This window comes from Hylobates moloch, unplaced genomic scaffold (genome assembly GCF_009828535.3).
Source record: "Hylobates moloch isolate HMO894 unplaced genomic scaffold, HMol_V3 SCAFFOLD_21, whole genome shotgun sequence".
Taxonomy (NCBI): Eukaryota; Metazoa; Chordata; class Mammalia; order Primates; family Hylobatidae; genus Hylobates; species Hylobates moloch.
Window position 1 is genome coordinate 50,623,945 of NW_026652296.1, and position 16,258 is coordinate 50,640,202.

Sequence of the window (16,258 nt, forward strand, 5' to 3'; positions counted from 1 at the left end):
TTTTAAGTTGCTAGTATTGCAGCTTATCACATCTATAACAGCTAATTTATTATTGTTAGTCAAATAGGAAAGCTAAAAGACATTTGGAAAACAATTTAAATGCAGAATTCTTCTAGATTATTCAGAACAGTTAAATATTATTTTAAAATTGTCTTGGTGACATTCATTGAATAAAAATTCATTTTTAGCTACTCACATTTATTTTCATCAAGTTACATTTAACTTGGGTTGCACAGAAGTACTATCTTTTTTAAGGACTCATATTCGTCAGTTTATGTAATATTGAGTTGAATGATATAGTAAGTATAATTGGCATATACAGATTTGGGAACCCTCCCAATTGACTACTGGGAAGTATAACAGCCGGTTCCCTCTTTGAAACAGAACTGCATAGGAACACGAGAACTCAGTCTATTTACTGCAAGAGTTCTCCACACTGTGGGGAACAGTCAGTATTTATTAAAGAAGGAATCGTGAACATTGGTTAATCCAATGATTAGGTTAAGTAGAAGTTGGTTATGAGTCTTTATCAGGATTGTTTCAGGGTAGCCTACAAATAACTTATTTTTTAAGATAAGTTGGAGCAGACTCAAGATTATTCCTGCAATAAGGCCGCTTTAACTCACATTTCAGCTTGCTTTTCTCAAGTGGAGTTTATTGAGTTAAAGTTGGCCAGTCTCGGCTATGCTTGGCTCACAGAAGTTTACTAGTAGCAATTATCATTCATTGAATACTTGCAAACTGACATTTGTGGTTCTGTTTTCTTTAAAATTTTCACCCATGAAGGCTATAGTGGTTATCTAATGCCATGATAGTGCTTCATAACAAACCAGCTCCAAACTTGAATGAAAAGAGTCAGTTGTTATTTCTCATAAGTCTATGAGTTGACTGGAAAGTTCTGCTGATCTGGGCCAGTAAGCTGATCTTAGCTGGGCTTGCTCATGTGTCTGCAGTCAGCTGGTAGGTCGGATGGAAGCTGACTGGTCAAAGATGATCTCATCTGGGACTACTTACTTCTCCTCCCCATAACCTTTCATCCTCCGGCTCATTAGTCCAGCTCGCTCCATGGCAATGATAGAGTCTTCAATCCACCCCCACTTCACCTCCAAACTGCTTCCTCTGAGCTGTGCTTTGTCGCCATGCCCTCAGTTCAGGGTGCACCATTCTAAGAAGCAGTTGCATTTCCTCTGCATTCCATAATGGGTAAGACCCAAGGTCACCCAAATATTTATAATTATATGCTCACACATATGTGAATATCTTTCATAACAAAATGCCAGAAAACGCTTTGCTTCATCTGAAGGACTATCTTGTTGATTCTGCATGGAGAATGTCAATCTTTTAGCTGTGTTCCTTGGTTACTTTGGCTGTCAAGGAGCTTAGCATCCAATTCTCAACTGAAGTAGCCGTACTTGACCTGCCTGTCACTGATCTTGATATTTTCCTTCGTCCTGATATTTATTTACTTATATTTTTCTATTGGCTTATATATTTTACCTGAAAGTTGCTGAAAATTATTTAAAAACTATCTGGTCTATATATACTTAAATAAATAACTGTAACTTCCATTACGACACTGAGCTCATAATGGGATAATCAAAGGTGGATTTGATTAGCCAATACTTTTACCCAATGATAGAGTATTGCAATCATTTAGTGAAAAGATCATTTGATAACTTCTACTAACTCTGGAATATTTCTGTTGCTGTGGGCTAGATTAAGGCCTCTTAGACCTTAACGTGCACACAAATCACCTGAAGATCTTCTGAAATTGTAGATACTGAGTCAAAAGGTGTGGGACAGGGGTCTGATATCGTGAATTTCTATCAAGCTCCCAGGTCATGCCAATGCTGCTGTCCTCAGAGTGCATTCATAATCGCAAAGATGAAAGTATAATAAGACCAAGGCTATGATGACCAGTGCTGTGACATTTAGAATTGACTCACTTGTTCCAGGCAATATGTGTGTGATGGATCCCAGAAGAGTGAGTTCAAAAAGCAGATAAATCTGTGCAAAATGGTCACCTCTGTACTCCAGGTTGTGATCATCCTCAATCAGTGGCATCAACTTCACATTTGTTTAAAATCTGGCGCCTAGATGCTCTTTATGTTTATAGACCTCAGTTTCCACCCTATCCATCTATTTTGCTGTGGCCTCATAAAGAGCAGATTCCTAGGAAATCACTCAGTTCAACCTCCCATCCAGGACAGGGAACCTCCCTCTCTCCTGCCACTGACAATGGTCCACAGCAGCCTGTTTGATATCCATAGATGGCAGGGACTCACTATCTCCAAGGGAGCCTCTTACATTAAGGAATGGCTCTTAAGAAAACAAAGTTTGTTGCTGAGTCAAAATCAATTTCCTTGTAACCTCACCCATTAAGCCTATTCTGCCATCTGCAGCATTTCATATCCGCTCTCAAGTCAGCCTTCCCCACACTGCAGAGAGCTGCTATGCTTCCTTTCTCCTCTTCTCTGGTTACACCCTCTCAAACCTTCATTTGCTCTGCTTAAATGTCTGTATTTTTAGACATTTTACCACCCTTTTCTGGGAGTGGCACAGTTGGTCAATATTCTCTTAAAAAATGGTGCCTAGGCAGGGCGCAGTGGCTCACACCTGTAATCCCAGCACTTTGGGAGGCCGAGGCAGGTGAATCACAAGGCCAGGAGTTCGAGACCAGCCTGGCCAATATGGTGAAACTCTGTTTCTACTAAAAATACAAAAATTAGCTGGGCATGGTAACATATGCCTGTAATCCCAGCCACTTGGGAGGCTGAGGCAGGAGAATCGCTGAACCCAGAGAGGCAGAGGTTGCAGTGAGCTGAAATTGTGCCATTGCACTCCAGCCTGGGTGACAGAATGAGATTCCATCTCAAAAAAAAAAAAAAGTGCCTAGTACATACCCCCCAAAATTGAAAGCAGGGTCTTGAATGGATACTTATACACCCATACCCATGGTCAGAACAGCATTATTCACAATAGCCAAAAGGTAGAAGCAACTCCGGTGTCCATCAATGGTTGAATGAATAAGCAAAATGTGGTCTAAAAATACACTGGAATGTTATTCAGCCTCAACAAGGAATTCTGACATATGCTACAACATGGATGAACCTTGATGACATTGTGCTAAGTGAAATAAGCCAGGCATAAATGGACAAATACCATATGATTCCACTTAAGAGGTACCTAGGGTAGTCAAATTCATAGAGACAGAAAGTAGAATGGTGATTGCCAGGGGCTGGGGGCGGGTGAGGAAGGTAAATGGGTGTTGTTATTTAACGGGTATAGAGTTTCAGTTTTGCAAGATGAAAACGTTCTGTAAATTGTTGCACAAAAATGTGAATTTACTGAATACAACAGAATTAAAAATTGGTTCACATGATTTTTATGTATATTTTACCACAATTCCAAAAAATCTCCAGCCCAGAGCTGGACAGACCCCTCTAGACGTGTTAAGGCTAATGCAGAATATGCTGGGGCTATGATTTTTCCTTGACTGCCAACCCCTACATTCCTCAGACTGTGAGCCCTGCCCTTCCTAGTAGCCGCATTACACTACCTGTGCGGTCTGTTGAAACCCACTCCCCCAACCCCAACTTCTCTTCATGTGAATTTCTGCCAAACTATCCTGAAATAGAATAATTGACTTCTCTAGTTTTTATCTGGCTTTTAAGAAATATTATCACTTCAGTGGAGGAAATAACCATCTTTTGGAAATTAAACTTTCTTCTTTATAGTCATTCTAAGTTTTCTATGTCTTAGCCTTACTTCCAAAAGCAAAAAGAACCTCTGATATTGCTCTGAAATAATTTCTGAATGATGCTTATGAAAATCTATGTGTCAGTAAACCTATGTTATGACTAATATCTAAGGATCTAGAAATGTATAGTTGTTACTTGTACCAATATTTCTGTGCTGAAGCTAGTATTTCTTTATTTAGTCATCCTTAAGTGCTCTTAGCATAAAGCAATAATAAAAACAACTATTTATCTTCCCAATGGGAAATCAAACATAAGCACTGCAATGATCCACTTTTGATGTTCTTAATAACTTCTCATTTAGAGGAAGCCATCAGTACAGAAACCACTGGCTTGAGAACAAAAGTGTCAAATACAGACACAGTCTTGTAATTTATTTGGGACCATTAACCCGAACATGAAATATGTAATTCAAAGCTCTGTTATTTTCATGCCATTGGCAGGTGCAATCACCTTTCTTTGACTCTCACATTTATGTATGTAAAACTTTGAAATTTTCTCAGATAACTAAATACATTTAGCTCTCTTTTCTCAAGTTCCAGCAACTACTTTACCTTATTTATTTATTTATTTGAGATCTGGAGGCATGCATTTGGAAAAGCTGAGTGCAAGTGAGATGAAAGGTACTCACAGAGAAAACTGTATTGTGGTAGTTTCCTAATACTACCTGCTTCTGGAAGTGTAATTTCCAGAACCTTTCAGGAGATGAAAAGGCTTGTAAGAGCTCAGTCATACTTTGCAATTATAGAAAATTGTTAGTTGCATTTAAATCAGTCGACTGTACAAATGGACCAATTTGGTTAAAAAAAAATTCCATCCCAGAATATCTATAGGCTAAGTCATTCAAGTGCCACTCACAAGAACGGACGACTCACTATATCAGTGCCACAAAAAAGGAGGATATGTGAATCATTTACAGTTGTTTTGAGAATGCCAATTTAACAGCAACTTACACCCAGATTTATTTTTTTTCCTGAAAAGACTGAACTCTAAGAAAAAAGTACATTTTGTACGTAGGACTTCTCCCACACTCTAGCTTCACAAAGAACATTTGATTTTAACTAAGGAGTAAAATGTAAATATTAGTCCCGTAGTTCCGAGATTTTGCATGTAAGTTTTTTGGCGACTTTCTGTGATTGGTTTGGTAAAGGGCATGTGGACACATAATTCTATTCATCCTGATGGTTTTCCACATAATGACTATGAAACAGGATTGGGGCAGGGAGGGCAAAATCATAACTACCTGGGCTCAAGATAAAACCAAGACAATGTTTAAAATATGCTCATACAAAATCACTGTTGATAATACAAAACATTCACAGTTCTGGTTTCAAAAAATTAATCCAGATCTCTTGCGCACATATGATGAAGCTTTGGGAAAAAAAAATAGCTGGATCTACTCAATTTATGCTTGAATGAGCAAACTTGTGGCCTGGTTGTGGTTGCTACAACTATACCCTGATTTTCAGTGTCTGTTATGTATAGGTTGGTGGTGGTTTTCTTGTTTGTTTGTTTTGTTTTTTGTTTTTTTCCACGTAGAATATCTTGTGATGTGAGAGAATGATGTTGTGCTTCCTTAGGGGGCTGGCTGGACAGGTTCATGGGAGGCAGTAACCTGGCGGGACATGTGAGCTTCATTGGGCTCTGCTGGAAAGGGGCAGAAAGATATCATATCCATGGAACAGGATTTGTGAACTTGTGTTAATGTCTCTGCAGGTTCAAACAAGGAATAAGGATGATCTTAACGGATATTTTACATGTGCCTTCTCTACAATTTGAACCTAACTGGAATGAAGAATGGGAAGAAAGAACTACTTTCCTTTCGTTCACTTTTTTTTTTTCTTTCTGAGACGGAGTTTCGCTCTTGTTGCCCAGGCTGCAGTGCAATGGTGCGATCTCGGCTCACTGCAACCTCCGCCTCCCAGGTTCAAGCAATTCTCCTGCCTCAGCCTCCTGAGTAGCTGGGATTACAGGCATGCACCACCACGCCCAGCTAATTTTGTATTTTTAGTAGAGACGGGGTTTCTCCATGTCGAGGCTGGTCTCGAAATCCTGACCTCAGGTGATCCGCCCGCCTTGGCCTTCCAAAGTGCTGGGATTACAGGCGTGAGCCACCGCACTCGGCCTCATTCACTCTTAAAATCTACACTATCACCATTCCTTTGAAACACACTCTCCACACAGTAGTGCTGAAGACCAGTATTGTGGTGTTGCCCACCATATTCTTGGCACCTACAAAATACCTGGCAAATCAATAACTATCTTCCCCAAGATTTAAGAAGGAAAATTTTCGAACATAGAAAAATGTCGAAGAATTTTGCAGTGAACACCACTGTAACACCTAATTTCTACCATTAAGACTTTACTGGCTGGGCGCAGTGGCTTATGCCTGTAATCCCAGCACTTTGGGGGACCAAGGCAGGAGGATCACCTGAGGTCAGGAGTTTGAGAGCAGCCATGGCCAACATGGTGAAACCCCATCTCTACTAAAAGATACAAAAATTAGCCACGTATGATGGCATGCGCCTAATCCCAGCTGCTCGGGAGGCTGAAAACAGGAGAGTCACCTGAACCCGGGAGGCGGAGATTGCAGTGTGTGCCACCGCACTCCAGCCTGGACAACAGAGTGAGACTCTGTCTCAAAAAAAAAAAAACTTTACTATTTTGCTTCAGCGTGTATCCACCCATCCAGCCACCCTCTCTGATCCCTCTAATTTTGTATGCATTTCAGTGTAAGTTGCAGATATCATTCCACTTCCCCGCTAAATGCTTCAGCACTCATATAACTGGAGGTGAATATCTGTTCACAATTCTTTCTTTCTCTTTTGAACACCTAATGAAATACAACAATCTTAAATGTACTATTTAATAAATTTTGACGAATGCATACACCTGTGTAGCCCAAACACCTATCAAAAATATGAAACATTACTCCACAATGCCCCCAGAAGAGCCTCAAGCCCATCCCAGTGAATCTCTACTCCCACCCACCCACCCTCAAAATCACTCTTGTGATCTTTTTTCACCAGTTTTTCCTGTTCTGGAACTCCGTATAAATAAATTCATACAGGATGTAGTCTTTTGTGTCTGGCTAATTTCACTTAACATAATATTTTTTAGATCATCAATGTTACTGCTTATAATAGCAGTTCTCAATAAATATTGATCAGCTTATTTTAACCGCAGTGTTGATTACAGTTGATTAGATGTATTTAAATACAGCTAATATAGCTTGAAGGTCTCTTATAAAGCCTTTGCAGGTTCAGAACTGCTATATGTTGTTGACTAGATAAAGGCGGGGCAAGTTTTCTGGGAAAAGAAAAAATGAGGCATCCATCATCTTTTTAGAATTAAAGGAAAAGATATCCAAGGATGATGTTTTGAGCACACGAGACAGGTCAGATAGTAACTGACTACAAGCCTCTCCCCTTCTCTCAGGTGTAGGTATGATAGCTAAAGATGGCATTTTCCACAGGAATGTTTTTCTGGAATATTCATTTACACTTGGAGGCTATACCCCAAAGTAGGACAAGGCTCAGTCAAGGGGGAATCTCTGTATTTCAGTTCTCTCAGCAGCAGTTCCTCATTCTCTAAGGAGGGGAGCTGACAACTGGCTTCAAGGAAGTGGAGGATAGAGCTTCCAATCAGTGTCTGTTGTGGTAAACGTGACTGGCTTTTTGGGGGAGTCCCAATCATCTGGAAGAGCCTCAACTGAAAATTTTCAAAAGAATTCCCTCTAGCCCACAACTGCCTTCTCTAAAAGTGGGTTCCCAGGCTCAGGAAGGGTGTGGGACTCTGTGCCATGTGACATGAAAATTTTGTGTTTATCAGTGATTTGACATTCTTGTTAGGTTTAATCAGGTAGTTTTCACCTCTCAGAATCTATATTTTCTTTCCTATCCGTCAAATGGGCTAAATTCACTGGTGGACTGGAGGTGGAGCTTGCATGTGGCCCAAATTGCAACTGGTGGCACCTGCAATCTCAGGTAGCCCTTCTAGGTGAAGCCAGGTGGAGATCTAAACACTTTAACTAAAGGTCTGGCTCCGCAGCCTCTTTCCTGAGAGCTGTGTGGGGCACAAGGCACAGAATTAAAACAGGGTCAGACACAGGGAACTCCAAGGAGTGTGCACTTTAAGATCACACCAGCCTTTTTCAGCACCATTTTGCTTTTTTTTTTTTTTTTTTTTTTGAGATGGAGTCTCACTCTGTCGCCAGGCTGGAGTGCAGTGGCATGATCTCAGCTCACTGCAACCTCCGCCTCCCAGGTTGAAGCAATTCTCCTCTCTCAGCCTCCCGAGTAGTTGGGACTACAGGTATGCGCCACCATGCCCAGTTAATTTTTCTATTTGTATAGAGACGGGGCTTCACCATGTTGACCAGGATGGTCTCAATCTCTTGACCTCGTGATCCACCCACCTCGGCCTCCCAAAGTGCTGGGATTACAGGCGTGACCCACAGCACCCGGCCAATTTTACTTTTAAACCATTATTTCGCACCCAAACTCAGGGATACCTGGGAGTAGAAATTAGAACAGGACAGATAAGTGGGGAGACTGGTGTTGATGGAAACCTCAGTGAGAAAAGTGTAGATGGGATTACAGTTGATAACTGGATGCCTTGATTTAGGATAATTGGGGAAAGGGAGGCTGGGGCACATTGAAACACCCAGGTTGTCGCTGCCTACCCCAGCTGCTAACATGACCAGTTGTAAACTTGCTCTGTTCTTAGAAACCTCCCTTCCAAAACAAAGATTCTCTCGCCAGTGCTCAAGATGGGACACATTACCACTAAGCAAGCACTTTTCTTAGGAGCATTTCTTGGGCCGTTAAAATGCCAAGACTCCTAACCATCCTTGGTAGCTTTGAACCTGTTAGGTAACTAGAGCACCCTAATGGCACTGGTTCCGGGTTCTTCTTCCTCAATGCAAGCCCGCCAAAGGAAAAACCAATCAGAGAGAAGTGTTTTTCCCGCCTCGCTCTAAGCCCCACCCCAACCAATCACAAACATCCACGCAGCCCTCCTGGGCATAAAAGAAGCAAACCCCCCACCGCTCGCTCTCTCTTTGTCTCCTGCCCAGCCCAGCCTGCTGCCTCTAATAAAGATCTCTTGCCCGAGCCAGTGTGCCGTGGTCTTAAGTCTGAGTGTCACTCTTTCATTGGTGCCGTGACTCGGATTGGGACTCCCCACCTCCGGCGGGACCCCAGTCCTCCTCAGACTCAGACCAGGCCCCGGCCGGCCTTCGCCCAATTTCCCGTCCGCCGAACAGCACATCCACCACCGGCTCCTGTTTGGTAAGTCCCCTTCCGTAGTCTGCCGCCTAGTCCTATACTGTGGCGACAGACTCCTGCTTCCCCTCCTCGACCGGCAGGGAACGGAGTTTTCTCCCTCTCCTCCTCGCCCCTCCAACCTGAGCCTCTGCCCCGAGCCTCCGCCCCGCGCCATACTGTTGGCTACATACAAAATCCTGGTACCAGGTGGCTCATGGTCCCTTGGCCATCCTGTTGGCCCTTCAGTTCCTTCGCCTTGGTGACGACCAACCGAAGGCTCTGAACCTGATTACAGTGCTCGGCTAAGTAGGGGACGCCCTCTTTGCCATCACTGCCCTTTCTACCATGGGAGGCTCCACATCCCTGCCGGCTGACTCTCCCCTAAAATGCCTTTTAGACAATCTGGCTACCCTAGGCCTTGCTGCTGACCTTAAACCCAAGCGCCTAATCAAATTCTGCACGTGAGATTGGCCAACCTACCCCTTAGACAACCAAAGTAAATGGCCCCCTTATGGGTCCCTAGACCCTGGAATTCTCCAGGATCTCTACAATTATTGCGAGCTCATGGGAAAATGGGCAGAGATCCCCTATATTTCCGGCTTTTTCCTATTAAAGGATAAGCCTCACCTCTGTATGTCCTGTCGACCCCAACCCCGACATGTCGTGGCTGCTCTCCGCTCCAAAGGTCTCTCTCAGCCCTCTCCCCCTCCCTCCACCTCTGATTTCTACCCTGCTGACGAACCGCCTCCATATCACCATCCTCAACCTCGCCCTCCCACCACCGCTCCGCCACCAACAATCCCCCCCCCCCCCCCCCCCCCCGGCTCCTTCAACTTCCCTTCAACCCCCGTCTGCTCCTCTGCCCAGCCCCCCCGCCACCCGCTCCCGATCCCATCTCCCCGTCCTGGCTCCCCTCAGGGAGGTTGCAGGTGCCAAAGGTATTGTTCACGTCCATGTTCCCTTCTCCATGGCAGATCTCTCACAAATTGAAAGACGCCTAGGCTCATGCACCTCTGATTCAGCCTCATACATCAAAGAATTCCAATACCTTATCCAAGCCTACAGTCTTACCTTCCATGATATTTATATGATTCTTTCCAACACCCTCCTTCCCGAGGAACGTAGGCGAGTCTGGGAGCAGGCCCCTACCTATGTAGATCAGGTTCACCAAACAACCCCAGCCCTACCCATCGGAGCGCAGGCAGTCCCTGAGCATGATCCTGGCTGGGATTATAACTCCCAGAACGGTGTCACAGCCCGAGACCACTTTGCCACCTGTTTAATAACAGGTCTCCGAAAGGCAGCTCAAAAGGCAGTCAATTTTGAAAAACTCCACGAAATCATCCAAGAAAAACATGAAAACCCGTCCGCCTTCCTCGCCCGCCTTACACAGGCACTCCAGCAATACACCAATATAGACCCCACAGCCCCCGATGGCAGGCAACTTCTCATGTCCCATTTCTTCGCACAAAGCTTCCCAGACATTCGGGCCAAACTAAAAAAGCTAGACAGAGGTCCCTTTACCCCGCAGACAGAGATCCTCACCACTGCATTCAAAGTCTATCACAACCGTGACGAGCAGGCAAGGAGGCAGAAGTGCCAGATGTTGGCTCAGGCCTTCAAGGCCTCAACCCAGCCTATCAGACACCATGCCTGTATGTCCACCACTCACTGCCAACCCCCTGGACCCTGCTTTAAATGTGGGAACGAAGGTCATTGGGCCCGTCAATGTCCTAATCCTAGGCCACCCAAACGACCGTGCCCCAAGTGCCAACAGTCCGGCCACTGGGCGGCCAACTGCCCCAGCTTCCCTGGGGGAGCTGGGCCAGACCCCCGCCCCAAGGCTGATCTCATTGGGCTGGCAGCCTATGACTGATGGGGCCCTGGGACCTCTTCCCAGACACACACCATCACCACGCAGGAGCCCAGGGTACCTCTTACAGTGGATGGGCATCTCGTCATTTTTCTCCTTGATACCGGAGCTACTCTCTTGGTTCTGCGGGAGTATTGGGGCACTGTCTCCACCTCTGGCCCTCCCATAGTCGGGGAAGGAGGCCAGACCATGCGGCCAAAGACCACCCCACCCCTAGCATGCTCTTTCTCTGGTCATCTCTTTTCTCACAAGTTCCTAGTTATGCCCCAGTGTCCTCTTCCTTTATTAGGTAGAGACATCCTCTCCAAATTTGGGGCAGCTATTAAATTCAACCCCACAGTGCTCCCAGACTCCACCTCTCTCCTCGCTGTAATCTCCAGTCCCCCAGACCCGCCCAGCTCTCTGCCACCTCTGCCGGCCTCCGTTAACCCCAGTGTTTGGGATGTAACCACCCCTTCCCTAGCTCACTCCACACCCGTTAAAATTTCCCTAAAAAACCCCAACCACTTCCCTAGTCAACCTCAGTATCCTCTTCCGGCTACTAGCCTCAGAGGCCTGCAGCCCCTCATTTCCGAAATCTTACAGAAAGGATTCCTCAGGCCTACACACTCTCCGTTCAACACTCCCATACTGGCAGTAAAAAAAAACCAACGGAAAATTTTGCCTGGTTCAAGATCTACGTCTCATCAATGACGCTGTCAGGCCTATCCACCCACTAGTTCCTAACCCCTACACCCTCCTCTCCTCTATTCCGCCTGACACAACACATTTTTCTGTCATAGACCTTAAAGATGCCTTCTTTACCATCCCCCTCTCCCCACAAGCTCAGGATCTTTTCGCCTTCACCTGGACAGATCCAGACACTCAACAATCACAACAACTCACCTGGACAGTCCTTCCCCAAGGGTTTTGAGACAGCCCCCACATCTTTGGACAAATCCTAGCTGCAGATCTCAGGTTACTGCAAATCCCTCAGTCCACCCTCCTGCAATACGTGGACGACCTTCTCCTTTGTAGTCCTTCTCTAGCAGTCTCCCAGACTGACACCGTATCTCTCCTCAACTTTCTGGCAGACAAAGGATATCGAGTATCTCCACTCAAAGTCCAACTGTCCTCCCCCCAGGTGATCTATTTAGGGGTCCTCCTGTCCCACAACTCCAAGGCCATAACCCTAGACCGAAAATGTTTTATACGGAGCCTCCCAGTTCCCAAAACCAGGCAGGAACTTCTTTCATTCCTCGGGTTAGCAGGGTATTTCAGAACATGGATTCCTAACTACTCTCTCTTAGCAAAGCCCCTCTATGACTTGGCCCGCAGAGCCCCGTCCGAACCCCTAGACACTGCTGTTACTCAACCCTTCCAGGCCCTCCAACAGGCACTTCTCAAGGCCCCCACCCTACATCTTCCAGATCTCCAGAAACCCTTCACCCTATACATACATGAACAAAAGGGACTGGCCCTAGGTGTCTTAGGTCAGTTGCAAGGGCCTTCATTTGCTGCCATCGCATACTTGTCCAAACAATTAGATCCCACAGTCAAAGGCTGGCCTCCATGCCTCCGTGCCCTGGTGGCAGCCTACCTTTTACTCAAGGAGTCCAAAAAACTCACCTTCGGGGCAAACACAGTCATTGCCTCCCCTCACCACCTTAAAGACCTCCTCACATATAGAAGCCTACAAACCCTTCCCCCTTGCCGTATACTCTCTCTCTTAGTCTCCTTTCTGCACGATCCAACTATCTCCTTCCAGGCATGTGCCCCCCTCAACCCGGCCACTCTCCTGCCAGTCAACCATGACCTCCCCCAACACAATTGTAATGAAATTCTGGAATCTCTCCTTCCTTGCCCATCTCACATCAGCGAAGGACCCTTACCCCACTCTGATCACATCTGGTTCACAGATGGCAGCTCCTTCATCTCACGAGGCCAACTCCAAAATGGACGGGGCCTCTCCAGGTAGCACTTTGTACCCCTTCCGCAGCCAGGCTCCAAGAATCTCCTCACCACTTAACTCCTTGGCTTCACATTTCCAGGTTGAAACCAGCCGCAGGTCCAGACAGCCCAAGAACCAGGACCTCTGCCTCACGCTACGTCTCTACCCCTATACCTAACCAACCCTTAAAAATCCGCATTTCCAAGGTTCCTTCCCTCCCACCTATCCCAGAAGATTAACATGCTGCTCCTCCTCCTCGTCTCTACAGCTTTACTCTTCTACTCCCCCTCCCTTTCGCAGGCCCCATACTACTTCTTCACTCTGAAGGAGACATACACTCAAGGCCGTAGGGTTCACACAAATGTTCTTAGTTATACCAATTGTTCTCTCAATGCCTCCAGCATAAATCTCACCATCCCTTATCTAACCATGATAGATAACCATTGGACCACGGCTACACAAATTAAATTTGCACTGTGCTTCAAACACCAACAGACTGACCAACAGTGCAAAACACAGTGGCCTCAATGCTATGGCTGTCCCTGGCACCATTGCCACATGAACTGGGCAATGGACTGGACCCTCGGCAAATCCAACCGGCCCTCAGCTCAACCCTTTCTGTACTATACGCGAAGTAAAGGGTTTATGAATATTAGCCGCGGCATCCACATTTCTGACCCAGCCAATTCAGTCTGGGGAGAAGGGGTGACTGGAGGCATCTACCCTAGCAATGCATACTCCTACCCAGTGCAGACCCTTACCATCACCCGCACTTACAAAACTCCTCCGAAAATCTCGCTTCCCGGCATCTCCGGCGACATCTCTCAAGCCGCCGAAGACCTCCTCCAGCAGCTAGACTCCTCCTCCGTTTCCATCTCAGTACAGCAGTCCTGGCTCTTACTTCTACAGGAAGGAATCCAACTGTTAAACGCCTCTAATATCTCTCCCTCCAACTGCTTCCTATGTGCCAGCCTTAATAAACCGCCGCTTATTGCTGTTCCAGTCACCCTCCCAAACACTACCAACACTTCTGATCATTCACCACCCCCCAACACCCCCTTAATATCCGGTGTTCCCCTCTTCAATACGTCCCAGGCTGTTACCTGCTACACAGACTCCCCTGAATCCTTTTCCTTCTGCAATACCTCCACCTCCTACCCTAACTCTTCCGCCCCCAATGGATACTTCTTCTGGTGTAACCACACTCTTTACAAAACAATCAATTCCTGCATCAATACCACCTGCTTCCCCATCACACTCCTGCCACAACTTACCCTCCTCTCCCTTTCCAAAGGGACCACCGCCTTCAACCTTAACCACCCTCCCATAAATCAGGCCCCAAGAAAACGACGGGCTGTCTTTATACCTGCCATCCTTGGCCTCTCCCTTACAACCTCCCTTCTAGGCTCTGCTCTAGGGGCCACCTCCCTCGGATACGGAGTCTCGCAGGTTAATGAATTAAAGATACACCTAGAATCCACTATTGAATAAACTGCGCAGTCACTAGCCGCCCTGCAACGACAAATCACCTCTTTAGCCGGAGTAGTCCTCCAAAACCGCAGAGCCCTAGACCTTCTGACAGCTGAAAAAGGAGGCACATGCATTTTCCTCCAAGAAAGCTGTTGTTACTTTATTAATAAGTCCCAGGTTGTCGAGACTAACATAAAAAATCTTAATGACATAAGACAAAAACTCCTCGAAACGAATACAGGCTTCTCACTTTGGGACACTCTAAAAATGCCTCTTTTAGCTTGGGTCCTACCATTTCTCGGACCCCTCCTAGGAATAGCGGCCTTTCGTACCCTCCTCCCCTAATAAAGTTCATGCAGCAACGAATCTCCTCCTTATCTAACCAGACTTTTAACCAGCTTCTCATCAGGCATTACAACTCCTAGCAACCGAAGAAGATGACCAGGACTCACCTACCCATGGCCTCCACCTCCAGGACCTGTAATTTCTTAGATTTCCTCCAGGCCCTCCAAGAAGATACGTAGCTCATAGCAGATCCTTCCCTGCCATACGGATGGCTCGCGTCCATAGATGACCTCTACTTACAAGGGACATTTTAGACTCCACACCCCGGGAAGTGTTCACCTTCAGTGCCGTCTTCCTTGGCCTCCTGCTATTGTTCGGCCCCTACAGTCCTCCAATATCCCTTCCCACGACGCCCCCGTTCAGCAGGAAGTAGCCAGACGAACAGCTAGGCCCACCTCCCCACTTCTTAAAAAACAAAAAAGGGAGGAATGTTAGGTAACTAGAGCACCCTAATGGCGCTGGTTCCGGGTTTTTCTTCCTCAATGCAAGCCCGCTAAAGGGAAAACCAATCAGAGAGAGGTGTTTTTCCCGCCTCGCTCTAAGCCCCACCCCAACCAATCACAAACATCCACGCAGCCCTCCTGGGCATAAAAGAAGCAAACCCCCCACCGCGCGCTCTCTCTCTCTCTGTCTCCTGCCCAGCCCAGCCTGCTACCTCCAATAAAGATCTCTTGGCCGAGCCGGGGTGCCGTGGTCTTAAGTCTGAGTGTCACTCTTTCAGAACCCATGTAAAGACGTCAGTTAGCTGCTCTAGTTTATTCCTCAGAATGATGAGATCTGGGACTGAAAATATTGTTCATACTGAGCCTCCCATCAAATGCAATAAGTAGATAACCACAAATACCCACCATTTTATGCTCATAACTCAGCATGTTGGAAACTATTTTCCCTTGACCTATTGCCAGCCCATCACGTCCCACACCCAGGAGAACTCAAGCCCGAAACCGGCCGCTGAATAGTCACACTTTTCTGCAGGACATACCCACTATTAGGGCCAAAACTGTCCACCCTTCAAAGGAAGTCGATGTTTCCATATAAAGGTCCCCTCAAATGCAACAGCAAGCCCGTTGGGAGAGGGGTTGGCAGAGGCTACGGCCAGGCAACGGGCTTTCTTCGACCTTATGACCGGGAGTGTAGCTGTTAATTGCGAGGCTTGCCTCAAGGTGGAAAACAGTATCGGTTTCCACTGCCACCCCAGAGAAGGCAAGTTCCGCGACTGGCGGTGGTGGGGACAGGGTCCCTCCCAGGCCCATCTCTTGCCACCCAGAGAGCTGCTCGGAGGCCGCCTACAGGTGCAATCCCGGCACTGCGGCCGGGGCGGCGGGCCGGGGAGGGCGTCCAAGCCCACCAGCATCTCCGCCGGCCCTTCCCAAAGCCTGAACAGGGCCCCGGCGTGCCCACTGCCTTCTACCCCCGGTTTCCCCGCGCCTCTGCCGCGGCGCGGTTTGGAAAGGAAGCTGGGAGCCCTCCCAGGCTCCGACTCGGATTTGGGAGGGGGCAGGACGCGGCCGAGGCTTCCCCTCGAATCTGCGGCAAGCCTGGCTCCAGGAAAGTTTTTCAAAGTTCCCAGCAGCGTCTGCCCAGGTCGCCTCCGCGGGGCGAGCAGACGGCGGCA